Source organism: Grammomys surdaster, unplaced genomic scaffold (genome assembly GCF_004785775.1).
Source record: "Grammomys surdaster isolate TR1022 unplaced genomic scaffold, NIH_TR_1.0 150, whole genome shotgun sequence".
NCBI classification, from domain to species: Eukaryota; Metazoa; Chordata; class Mammalia; order Rodentia; family Muridae; genus Grammomys; species Grammomys surdaster.
Window position 1 is genome coordinate 11,604,579 of NW_021604608.1, and position 13,866 is coordinate 11,618,444.

Below are 13,866 nucleotides of genomic sequence, written 5' to 3' on the forward strand. Positions count from 1 at the left end.
TCTCTCTCTCTCTCTCTCTCTCTCTCTCTCTCTCTCTCTCTCTCTCTCTTTCTCACACACACACACACACACACAAACACTCACACACCTTTTATACATTTGCCTGGAGCCTAAAGTTAATCTGGCGTACCATTTCTCTGGAGTTGTCCACTGTATTTAGTTAGACAAAGTATCTTAATATGGCCCTTGGTTGTAGTAAGCAGGCTATGCTACCTGCTAGTGAATCAAGGGATCTTCTTGTGTCTTCCATGCCATTTCAGGGATTACAAACATGTAGTACTACCTCCACTTTCTGAGTATTTTATTCTAGTTTTAGATAGAAAACTCAGATTCTTCTGGTTGAGCAACACTTAACTAAGATATTTCCCCAGATCATGTCATGGATTTTTTAAATTTTTGTTTACTGATTTCTTTTTCTTCCTTTCAATATGAAAATATGAAATGTATTTTAATGCCTTAAAGTAGTATGAATTTCTTTACCAATTTTAGTTTTAGCATATGTGAGACTGTTAGTAATACTTTAGCACTAGAGTTGTAAGGTATGATATAGAGAGGGTTAATGATTGCTTTGTAATTGTACTTTTGTCTCTAGTCACACTTTCAGGAGGCTCTTCATCATCTGTCATATCACTGTATTGGATGCTGAAGTTTCCTGTAGGCAAACTTCTGAGATATTAAACAGGTTTTGTTCAACATATTTAATATTGACAACATAATTTTCATCTACCAAGAACCCAACAGTATTCACTCTGAAAGTTAGCTTATACAAGTCTTTAAGCTGGGTAATATCCTCTTAGGCTTAATTTTGTATTTGAATTGAATAATGAAATACTAATCTAAATAATGGTGATATTGTTCATTTCTGGAAGTTCAAGTAACCATTGTGCCAGACAAATTCTCAGCAATTTATATAGTTTCTGAAAATCTATTTCTGTCTGTTTTTATTCTTATCATGGGATATTTTGTGCCTATCTTCCATGTTAATTGTATAAAATTTATTCTAAGTACTTGGTACAATAAGTAATATAGTACTTCCATGAGATAGATTTAGTTCTTTGTTTCTTTGTATTTTGTGTTTTAAAAATTACTTATTTTATTTATTTCCATTCCAGACATTGCCCCAATTCCAGTCTCACCTACACACAAAGTTCTTCATCCTATTCCCCCCTTTGTTTTTGCTTTTTAATTTAAATATTAGTGAGAAAAACTCAGGGACAAATGGAACACAGAGATCATTAAAGCTTTTCTGCCTTATTACTTGATATTGAGTTTTACCATGCGGAGGAGAGTTCTCCTAACCCTATCTCTTCCTTCTGGAAATCTCCGTATTCTTCTCTGTAATCTTCTTTATTTTTCAAGTCACACTGGAAAATTATTGGGTGATTGCTCTTAGAAAAAGGATGGAAAGTCGCTGTGACAACCTAATCCTTTCTGTGGGTTCCACTTAAGTGCCTCCTCATGTATCTGAAAAAGCAGTAAAACAACACATTCAACAGTGTAACAGATAACACAGAAAGAAAATAGCATTTACTTTGATTACTTTAAGCCTGTTTTTCCAAACAAGAGATATATGGTTACTTCTATGTTATAATGAGAAGAATATTGAAACTATACTTTTTTCAGTCATTTTTTAAATTTTTCTCCTGTTAAAGTGTAAAAAAAAAAATGAATGTAAAAAAAAAACCAAGTAGTTTCGGATGTTCAGGAAAGAGTTAGAAAATATATGTTTCTGAATCTTGTGTCAGGAACACAGCTATTTTTATGCCTCCCACAGTGTTGAAAATTATAGAAAATAGTGAGGATATAAGTTCTTTATTTATTTATTTATTTTATATGAATATTTATTTGATATGAGCACTTTTTAATGTAGTTATATTTATCTTCTAACATTTTTGAATGAAGCATTGTATACAAATTATAGATAAACCTCATTATTCAACTAAATGAAAACTCATGTCCCAGATGATATAACCCTGCTCAAAAACTTGAATATAGTGTCTTATAAAGTGAATACTGCTGAGTACTTGATAGACAAACATTATATTGTCAGTACTGAACTTGCTGAGATAAACTTATTTAACATCTCAGGAAATAGCAAAAATGAAAGAGATGGCAGCATCTCATTGAAATAAAATATATAGAAAAAAATCAAAGTACATTTCTGATAAAACAACAATAACAAAACAACAATGACAACAACAAAACAACCAAACCAAAAAATTTGAAAACACAAATATCAAGAAACAGAACTCACACATATCTAGGAATAAAACAGTGATAAAGATAATTATTTTTCTTCTCTTGTAACTCTTAATTTCTATTTTTAAGAGCCACAAACCTGACTTTTTTTTTGTCACATCATGTTTTATAGTCACTACCGCACAGAATCTTATATAATGAACTATAAACTTTTAAACTAGAGTTATTTTAGTGAATATTGTATCATAACAGTCTGGGTGGCGTGAATGCCTTCATTATCTGGGTGGCTTTGCTAATTCATATTTTAAGAGCATAAACTGAGTCATTCATTCCTAGCTTATAACAATAGACAAGTTGAACAGCCAGTACCCAAACATGTTCATTTTATTTTCCTTGAAGTTAGACATTTGCCAGAGACAAGTCTTTGAAGTAACTGGTAGTGAAGAAGATTTTATTCCATAACCACAATTTAATCTGTGAGTAACAGTATATAAAATTTCAATTACCTTCTGGCATAACAGTGCTCTTCCAGCTTTATCTACTATTTTCACAGTATCTATTAAAGTATTGTATCAGTGAACATTAAATACTGACACATGAATTCTTCAGTTTAATTCATGTAGAAACTGAAAATTCTATTATTAGTAATAGCATATTTTGACCAATAGGAAATTCACAGTTACAAATTTATAGTGAATTTTGCTGCTATTGTTGCAAGATTTGAAAAGACAAAAACATATACACATGGCATTGTGAAGAATACTTTTTACCAAGTCTGAAATATGGAGACACAACAGAGAATACAATGATCTGTAACCTCAATTTTCTCTATTAGAAACTCACAGAGTTGAGATAACACATGCCAGCTCCACAAAGGAACAAACTTTTTTATTACTTTATCATTTCAAATGTTTGTTTAGATTAAAATGTGATCCAGAAATTCAGGGGACTTTAAAATTCAAAAATAACATATTAAAACAGCAAATCTGAATATATTTTATGGGTATTTATTATGAAATTTATGAGTCTGAACTGGCTGTATTTTAATATAAGAATGAAATGATAGAATCAACAATAGACAATTTTCTAATGAAGTCAATAAACAATAATAACTGTTCTAAAATACTGCTATGCTTGTTTCTCTATTTGAAACTGAATATTGTTTTTCAGAATTCTGTAGATAAATTTCGTTGTTGTAATCATAATACTTGAAGACAAACTTTGAGTATACTACAAAGTAAGTCAAAAGAATGAGATTGAATAAATACTATAAAACCTTTGTGGAAAACCTGAATTTCCTAAACCCAGTCACTCATCATATTCTCATTAAATAGCCTATCATTGCCTCATCAAGTGTCACTATATTAGATCATGAGTCATTTGTCCTTCTAGACTATATTACTCAACAAACATTGGTAGAGATCTTAACCTCCTTTGAAGTTATCTCTGGTCATTTTATTGAACTTAATAAATACTTCTAATCCTATAAGTTTCTTGATATCATTTGGAAAATATCTTTTAAAATGTTTGTGTTATTTGATAATAACTCATAAGCTCCAATTTGTGCTATCTGTATTCTCCTCTGTTTGGTTCCATCTACCACAGAATGGATAACCTACCAGGAGCCACCACCATTACAAAGAAAACAAACTCTCCCTCTGCCAGGAAGCATTATCTATCCAGAATTCATTAGGTAAGGAAGGGGGACTTACAATCCCCTTCCTATTCCATTAGAGTGGTGAGTGTATTTGTCTTATGCAAATTTGTGTAAACAATCGCAGATAATGTGAGTTCCTGTGTGTGGGGTACTATCATGCAAAGAAGTCAGTGGCTTATACCGGGTTTCCTGACTTTTGGCTATTACTATCTTTTCTGCCCCTCTCCCTTAATGGTCCCTGAACCTGGAGTGAGGCATGGATAGAGATGTCTACTTGTGGCTGGGCTCTCCATATTCTCTTATTCTCTGGACTTTGACAATTTGTAAATTCTCTGTTAACCATTAAGCACTTCACAGTGATACATCAATTATTCTGTCTTTTTCAGAAAACTGAATGAATCAACAGGTTTAAAGCTATAAAATTAGAGGAAAATTAGACACATGTATTACTTATCAAAACAATAATACTGTGTTCAATCCTGGGGCCTATAATTTCCTTAATCACGAAATCTTGACCAGGATTGTAGTACTAGAAATATGTTGCCACCTGTAGAATGGTAATTATTACCATTCAGTGAGTCCATAAGTGAAAATAATTGTTGATGACCTTTCTCATCCATTATTATAAAAGCTAACCAATAGGGATGAAGCTTCCTAGTCAGTACTGATATGTAAATAAGCACAAAAACTCAGAAATAAGCTGGATGTATCATGGTATGCTTCAAAGTTCCAGATATAGGAACATTTTTACTTGAGGACAATCCAGGTTACTTGGAAACTGAGGACTTTGGATAACACAGAACACCAAACCAAAAAGCAAATAGAAGTAAAATAGACATAAAGATGACTAAAACCACAAAATTGAACACAGTGAACAAAACACCACCATACTGACTTAAGTGTTTCATTTCAAATATTTCCCATGCATTTTCAATTATGTTACTCATATTTGACACTTATTCTCTGAGTGTCCTCATTTCAAATGTTTTCACCAATCTGATACAGGTATAGTCTACTTGATACTACTGAACTGTTTGAAGGTCACCTAGTTTACAGCTCATTATTCCTGATTCCCTGGAACACACTATTTTGTTTCTTACTGTTGACTATTACATTTCAAACATGTTTCTGACATTTCTAAATAACTTTCAAATAAATGTATTTCTTTGTTTTATTGACCCACTAAGTTTAAATAAAGTTGTTTGCATGTGACCGAGTTGGATTTTCTTTACTAGACCTTAGATAGACAACTTATTAGTAGCTACAGTGTTGGGAGCCGACTCTTAGCCAAAAGTGGTTATCATCTTTACAGCCATCTTGAGCCATATATCCTGAACAAGAGACTTGTTTTCAACAGCCCACAACAGCTGAGCACACTCTGATAAGCATCTTGCTTTGCTGTTTAGTGCCGCCAGCAGCTAGGTGCACGTGGTCTCCACGCTGCTAGGAGCATGACGTAGTGTCTTCAGCTGTGCTTGTCCACGAGGGCAAGGCACGTGGTAAAGGGTATAAATACCCAGGATTTCTTTTCAATAAAAAAGACTTGATCAGACTATGTCTTGTTTCCATTTTTCCCTTCTCTCGCCCCTCCATCCCCACTCTCTCTCTTGCTAGGCCCTGACCTGCAGACCAGAGCAGCAGAACAGGCCTTTACACTACAGGACTGTGAAAAATGTCAAACCAGTCCTGTAGACCTTCTGTGTTCAATGAAGACACATGAGTCCTCCCTGCATTCCTGTGGGGCAAGTGTACTCTGACACTATACAGAAGAACTGGTAAGGCTGAGCACACTCAAACCACAGGGAATCTTAGAATTGAGACTGAATCGCGGGAGTGGAGCCAGCTCCCTGCCAAACTACCTGATCAAGAACATGTATCCATGACACCCAATGAAAGGACCAGGATATGGAACCTGGAGTTCTCTGTGTTAATGAGGTACCTAGATAGGCCCCAAGTGTTCAGCCAATGAGCTTCCCTTCCTGGACAGAAAAGATATTTAATACCTGCTTCACCCTGAGTAAGATGTATACATTCATATCTCCCATCAAATAAAACAGTTTGGACAGGCAAGAATCATTCCCTCCATCAAGGATGGACAGGGAGGCTTTGTCAAAGGCCATCTCTCTTCCAGCTCCTCTGTATTCTCAGCTTTCAATCAGAAACAAATTGGGTCCTGCCCCCTTCCCAGGCTCAGCCATCCTCACCATGCCTGGCTTGAATGCTGTGAAAGGAACTGCAGACCTGTGGACCTCTATCCTAACTCCCAGTGGTACCCCAGTAATAACTGGGTACACAGAAAACTGAGAACAACATTCGTCTCAGACTCCAGTTTCTCATTTGGGGAAACACAAACTGGGACCCCTACTATGGACTGTGTTCTGCTTCCCTTCCAGGGCTTGCAGGGTGGTGCTTACTCAGGAATCTCAAAGGCAAGGCAGAAACAGAGATCAATACACTCCGAAAGAGATTATGAGGGCTTGTCTTATGCAGGACTTTTGGAAGCAATCCTAGCTGCTTTGAGTTTGAGTGCAATGCTTCTGTTATGTATAGACAACATTGTTTTAGAGTAGTGTTTGCAGCCTCTGATTTTTACTATCTTCTTGTCCTCTTTTCAGTTTTGTTTTTCGAGCCTCTGGAAGAAGCATTGATGTTAGGAAATATCATACTATTGTCCATATTTTCATGACAGCTCTTCCTACTATGTGATCTTTTATGTAGCTGTGATCTCTAGTTTAAGAAGAGATGCTTTAAAAATATCAGGGAAACAAAGTTTTTACTTTAATGAATAATTTTGAAAATGCACGTTTTCCACAGTGAGGCAATAAATAATAATCAAGCTAAACATGTTCTTATGATTCCTGTCATTCATCTCAAAGAAAAACCAACATTTAAACATTTTTTTAATCTATAAGCAAATTAAAATATGATATTGCTTCTAAAAATACATACTAGTCATTTTTATTTTTTGAAACTCTTAAGATTTTTGAGGCCAGGTCATAAAAATTGGAGTATATATACTCTCCTGTCTTCAAATTGTGTCTTAGCTACACAGTGAAACTTAAAAGTAACTAGTAAGTTTGATTACTATAAATCTCTTTTTCTGAATTCTAAGAGGGGTAAATGGTCTGACTGTGTGTAACAGAAAGAACATTCTTGTGAGAAAATATTTTCATTATAATACTGTTAAATATTGATCATTGTTTATGCTGGCTGGGACTCGTGTTTCTTTATTCTTGGGAGTGAACTGGAATTTGAATATAATTAATTGTAAAAATACATAGTTATTAAAGATAACTAATGTATGAATTCAAACTTCAACATCTGAAGATTTTAGTATCATATTGTGAGGCTAGGCCACTGTATGTGGAAATGGACTCACAGCCTTTCTTGAAACAAACATTTTATTCTCTGCATGTTGAGAGTAAACCAAATATAAGAGAAGTTAAATATTTGCAAGCATTTCAATGATCAAAGCCATTGAAGTATTAGATAGCTATAGAAATAGTGAGTAGTGAGAGGTTAGGATAGAAATACCCATTTTCAAATCTATATTACTAGACAAATAGTAACTAAGAATATTCATTTCAAAGACTTCTCCATGAACCTATTTGCTTTCCATGATATAAGCCGTTTTAGAAAAGCAACTTGACTTTCGTTGGCCAACTTATGTGCAATCAATCAGATTGACCCACTGACACCTCACTCATTCATTCCTGTGGGTGGAAACAGTGAATTGACCCTGCTGTAATCCACGTTTTGGGTCATACAATCATCAACTGTGTTCACATGCCAGGAGTAAATAGATGAAGGAATGGCAACAAAGTCAATAAGTTTCACTGACCCATTAAGCTTGATCTGTTTAGATTCCCTATGACATCCAATACTGAGCCCTTTACATCAGTCATTGACAAAGTTACAAACTCTAGCAATTAAGCAATTACTTAGTATTAGCTTTTATGCTTACAAAATTCAATCAATAGTTAAAGATATCTTACCTTTCTCCTTCATATCATTTCTCATTCATTTACAGTGTCAATATCTTGCCATGAAAGCTTGTAGATATTTTTCTAGAAACCTAATAAATCTTTTTTTAATTGAGTAATCTGTGATAAAAAAATAAAACCTCGACAACTACTAGATATAGTGTTGGTCCAGTATTATAAAGTGACACACACTGGTCTAAACTGAAAAATGTTTTGAAATGTGATTTTTCCCTCAGCTTTAAGAACAAGATACTTGAAGATTTAGAAAAGTATGTAATACTAAGTTACTTCGGATTACTTTTAAAACAGCTTCTTATAGAGTATTTAGACTCTTCAAAGCTTATATTTAATTGTATTACTTAGTAATATAATTGATTGTGCATATTTGTTTATGTGTGTGTTGCATGCACTCACGCACCTGCATATTCTACAGGCTAAAGAACAACTTTCAGGAATTGATACTGTCCTTCCTATATGGGGATCTTTGACTGAACTCAGTGTTTCAGGCTTAGCCACATGAGCTGTGGAGTGACCACAACAACCAAGTAGGACAGACATCATTCTACAAAACCTTTCAGATAATAGTAACATCTCTGTATTTCTTTTGACGTTATCAATGGTTAATTATTAATTCAGTTTTCAACTTTATCTCATATGAAAGTTTCATTGAAATTTAAAAAACAATACAGTATATGTAATATTATACAGAAAAATTGTAGGCATTTGAGAATATCATTGCTTTGTTCACGAGTTCTGTCTTCCTTACAAATATCATCTTTAAATATTTGAGCTGCAGAATATTTCCCAGTTGAATACATGTTTATTAGTGCTACACAGTAAGTACATAATTGTAGACAAATTTGTATCCTGGTGATTACAAATATTCCAGATCACTCCAAGAGGCAAGAGGCCCTGCACTTTATTTACACAGACATTTTCCTGGTCTCTTTAACTTCAAATATGCTACAAGCCAATTCCTCTCAATTAAATTTACATTAATATTAAGTTCTCTCAAATGTTAGAAAACAATGTAATTATTCCTCATTATTTTCTCCATATTTTCCTATTTTGAATAAAATTAATTAAAAATCATATGGAAATATAGAATGAGATATATTATATAGAAATGTATACCGAATATAGTGTTTTTAAAATATGTCATAAATAATCATTATAGAACACCAGTGACACTATTAAATTTACTTATTTATTCATTTAGAAATAATGAACATTAACAGCATTTCTAGTTCCTATTATCTGTATTTTTACCTCCAGAAACAGACCAGACATGAATCAACAAAGAATTTCTTGTCCTCTGCTATGAAATTCAATTGCAGAAGAGAAAAATAAATGGACATCAGAAAATATAACACTGAGAAATAGAAACAGGAAAATATATAGTGTTCACATACAGATTAGATTTATTCTCCAGAACAATTAAAATCTAAAGAAAATGGTAGATATATAAATTATCATGTTACATGTATCTGCATTACCACACTCTCAAAACACAGTTGTTAACTTTTGAAAAGATAATCCCCTCATGATTATCACCTATAAACCTATATTATCAAAAGAACTAAGGTGACCTAGCATCTCCCAGCTGTTACAGTTTTGTATCATTGGAACAAGTGACTTCCAAACCTTCAACATAATATTTTGTTAAAAATCATTTTATTCATTATTGACTGTATAGATTCAGTAGCAGGTAAATTAGTTGTAGTATGAATCTATGAATATTACATCATGATTGTGTTTGGTAGAAATTTAGAAAAATTCAATTTACACATTCAAGTAAAAGAACAACTTTGAACCATAGTTTGTAAAAGAAAACTCAATATATTTTTAACATTCTGCAAATCTTTTGACTTAAATATTTCCTTAATTTTGACCATCATCAATCGTTTAATGTTTTTCAAATTACATAATAATAAATTTTGCAATATTGATAACAATAGACTCCATTGTTTCATTTATATATTTTTAAAGGCAAGCAAGAAGCATCTGCATACACTTCAGGATAACATGAGAACAAAACACAAGAAACATGCTAAACTATCTTCCACTGCATTTAAGAAAGAAACTATATTCCCTCTACTGATTGAAAAAACTTGTCATAATACAACTCTAAAATCTCTTACCAATATATAGATATACGAATGTTTATTTTATTTTATTTTCTTGTATGTTTAACTTTAAAAGAAAAAGAGATGGAAAGTAGTGATCCATGTATTATTTTTTTTAGCAAAGTCTATTACATTACATTCTGCAAGTTACTCAATATTTTAGGAACATAGACAACTGTCACTGTGATATCAAAATTTTTAAAAAAGGACAAGTATTGTAGACACTTGGTGTACTTTCATTCTCAACTCATCCAAAGAGATTTTTTTCTTTAGATTTGTATGTGATCTAGGCTTTTTCTATATTTTCCCCTTCATTCTCAACATTTTTTATCTTTCTATACCATCCTTGTGGGCCATAGATCACAGAAATTTGCCTATTTGCATTACAAAGACAAAAATCACAGACAAAAGTAAAAAGTAAGTAAATTTGTTGAAGGAAATGTAAAGCCTCTTGTTAGCAGATACCATGTTCATCAACTGTGTTCTTTTAAATGTTGTCAACTCATTAGTTATTGCAGTCAAGAATTGGGTTTCACAGTGACTTTTCTTTGCAAGAATTACCTCATGTGATTTCAATAGATTACAAGTCAGTGATCCACATACAATTGATTTTTTAAAAATGTTAGCTATTAGTGATTAATTAATATGCATAATTAATCAGTGTTATGATTACTAGCATTACGTTTTCTAATATTTATACAATATCAATTTCAAAACTCAAGGAGAAGACTTCCTAGTGCTTCAAAATGATTATTCAGAGTTGAGCACTGAAGAAGGCTATAGACACTTGAATACATCCAAAATGGTTGTCAGTTGGAATGGAAGAATTGAAAATCTCTTATGAAGGATACTGTTATGTAACTTGTGCTTACTATTCATTCAATCTCCCTTAAGACATTGAATATATAATGAGATAATTAAAACAATACAATGTAAAACTCTCTGTTTTTTTTTTGAAATTTGCATTATAGACTTAAATGTGACCTTATCAAAGATTTAGATTTTATAATGATGTCGAAGTAACTTCCAGACCATAAATCCTTTGTAAAGAATGGTAGAGACATCATGTCAAATTTGATTGTATTTTTGGACTGAGTATGCTTATTTCAGTTATAAAAGCAGAAAGTTAGAGCACAATTATAGCTTCCACTAGGTTTCAGATGGATGTCTGTCATTAACCTTGCTGTGTCTAAGTAAGGGTTTTAAAAATAATTCATATCATACCATATCATTAACAAAAGCATGTTGGGGTTATGTCATCATTACATAAGAATCTGACCAAATGTGATCCTTGGCTTTGTTTAGAGCTTACATTTATTTTTATTATCTGCTAAAGTCTGTTTTTTCTGCAATTTTTATCTATTTCTTGAATGATTAATACACAAACAAATTTAGTAGAAGAATAGATTGTATGTGTAAAAGTCAAATTGCATGTAGATTTATTGATTTTTAATTTCATACTTTTTCAATAGAAAACATACCTTGTAGTAATGCAGTGAAATATTATTTTGGGGACGAAATTTATGCACTCTTACATGCTACACAATTTCACATTAAGAAAAGTGAAGTAATATCGGCCATGTAAACTTGTTCTAAAAATTAGATTAGATGTTTATAAAACTCCTCATGATATCAACATATGTAGTAGGGGCTAGTTGAACTTCAACCAGAAGACTGAGGAAGGACTGTTTTTGACTGATGATAATAGTACTTATCAGGACTTACCAAGACTGTCTATTCTACTTACCTGAAGCTACAAAATATCTGTGGTCATTAACAGAAAACTTCTCTCCTTTTAAACTATGATCCACTATAATTATTGTTGTCTGTATAATGCACTATTATTTTCTAAGATGTATATTAGGCAGTATGTTTATATTGATTATTTGATTAAAATTATTTGATTAAAAATGAGATATTTATTCATTATTTTGATTTCCTAGCTTATAATATGGGCCTTCGACTGTATAACTTCCATTTATGCATTACAAAACAGATTTTATATGGATTTTAGGTATGATTCTCTAATTTGCTTATCAGTTGAAACTTTGACTTTATACTGCACACATATGTTTCAGCATAATAAAACATTTTATAGTATGAGTTTTTAAGATAATAATATTTTTGTGAAAAATATATTTCTACTATGCAGCATCCCTTCTGCACTATTTAACCAGTACCCATCCAATGGTATTTTGTTTTTCACAGAAATTGAAAGAAAGAGGAGAAACACGAGTAACTATTATATTTTTTAAAGTATGCATACATATACAACAATGTCTACATTTATGATGTCACTGTTTCATTGTTACCAATTTATTTTGCCTCTACTTACTCTGTAAAAGTTTGTTTTTTCCCATTCACTAATTAGTTATGAATCTAATTAAAATAAATTATACTCAGGAATTTCAAGTATAAATAAATGCAAAAGATTTTTTTCATTTAAACTTTAAATATTCTAAAGTTAAAGGAAACGTTTAGAATATAACCTCTCAGTTAATATTACAAAAATATAATTGATCCTTTCTAAAATTTAATGTTCACTGTTTTATATACCAAAAGATAACACAATTGTATATTATATAAGTGATAAATTGACTGTGATAGGGATAAAATGTCACTAATTGTTGATTGGCAGTATGGTTTGAGAGAGCCTGTTGGCTAGTTGTAGAGATTCTGACTCAAGCTGTGCAGGAAATAGTCATCTCAGAAGGAAATAACAGTGGAGACTCTCAGGACAGAATTTTTTGTTTTCATTCATGGTTATAAAAACATGATTCAGTGACAAATATTCTCAAAGGACAAGAAAAACCTAGGACATCTGAAGTTATCCAGAAGTACATAAGTAAAGTTTCATTTGGAATAAAATTTGTAATAAGGACAACTCACACAGCTCATAGTTTCTGTTCTTTCATCAAAATGTGTTTTCAGTTCTCTGGAGGTTTTTAATCTCTTTTACAAAGATCCCATAGAGGCTTCCTAGTGCTGATAGCTAGAAATATAATTGGCAAAATGTCTGCAATGCATGCTGCCATCTGGTAGTAGTCCCCTGATTATCACACTAAATCCCATTCTGACAAAATACGGAGGTTGTCCTTGCTCTGCAGTTGTGAAAATGTCTAGCAACCTGCTGAGTTGAGTGCACACCTGGGGATAATGGCCGATCTCAACTTGTGCACTAGAATGTGTATGCACTATCTGTATTTATGGCTGAGAAACCAGCAGTCTAAAGAAATGCACATTTTTGCCCTGATATTATTCCTTCATGAGTATAGTAGCAACTTGCTTAAAGTATTATCATATGATACTCAGAAGGGATGAGACAGGAGAATGAGATCAGATTTTTTTTAATGTACCCTTTCATTCTTAATCAATGTATAATGTATTTGGCTGAAATTGAAGAGATAACTAGTAGATTACTACTAGTGCATGAGGACTTTTACTTTGATATCCAGAATCCTCCTAAAATGACAGGCCTGGTGGCATGCCCTGGCAAGCTCACAACTAGAGAGTCAGAGGTAGAAGATGCTCTTGGGTTTCTTGGCCAGCAAGTCTAGACTTACTGATGAGGTACGGGTAAATGCAGGATACTGTTTCAAAAGAGATTATTATTTGGACTGGAAAAATGGCTCCATGGTTAAGAGCACTGGCTGCTTTTCAAAAGGACTCTGGTTCAAAATCTACTAGCCATATGGCAGCTCATAACTGTCTATAATTCAAGTTTCAGGGCTTCCAATACACTCACTCAGGCGTATATGCGGACAATCTACCAGTGTATGTAAAATAAAATAAAATTAAAAAAGGGTTAGTAGGGTTCCTGAAAATGACACCCATGGCTGTTTTCAGGACCACGTACACCCATCTTCACTTGCCTACATGTGCATAATCACACATTCACATA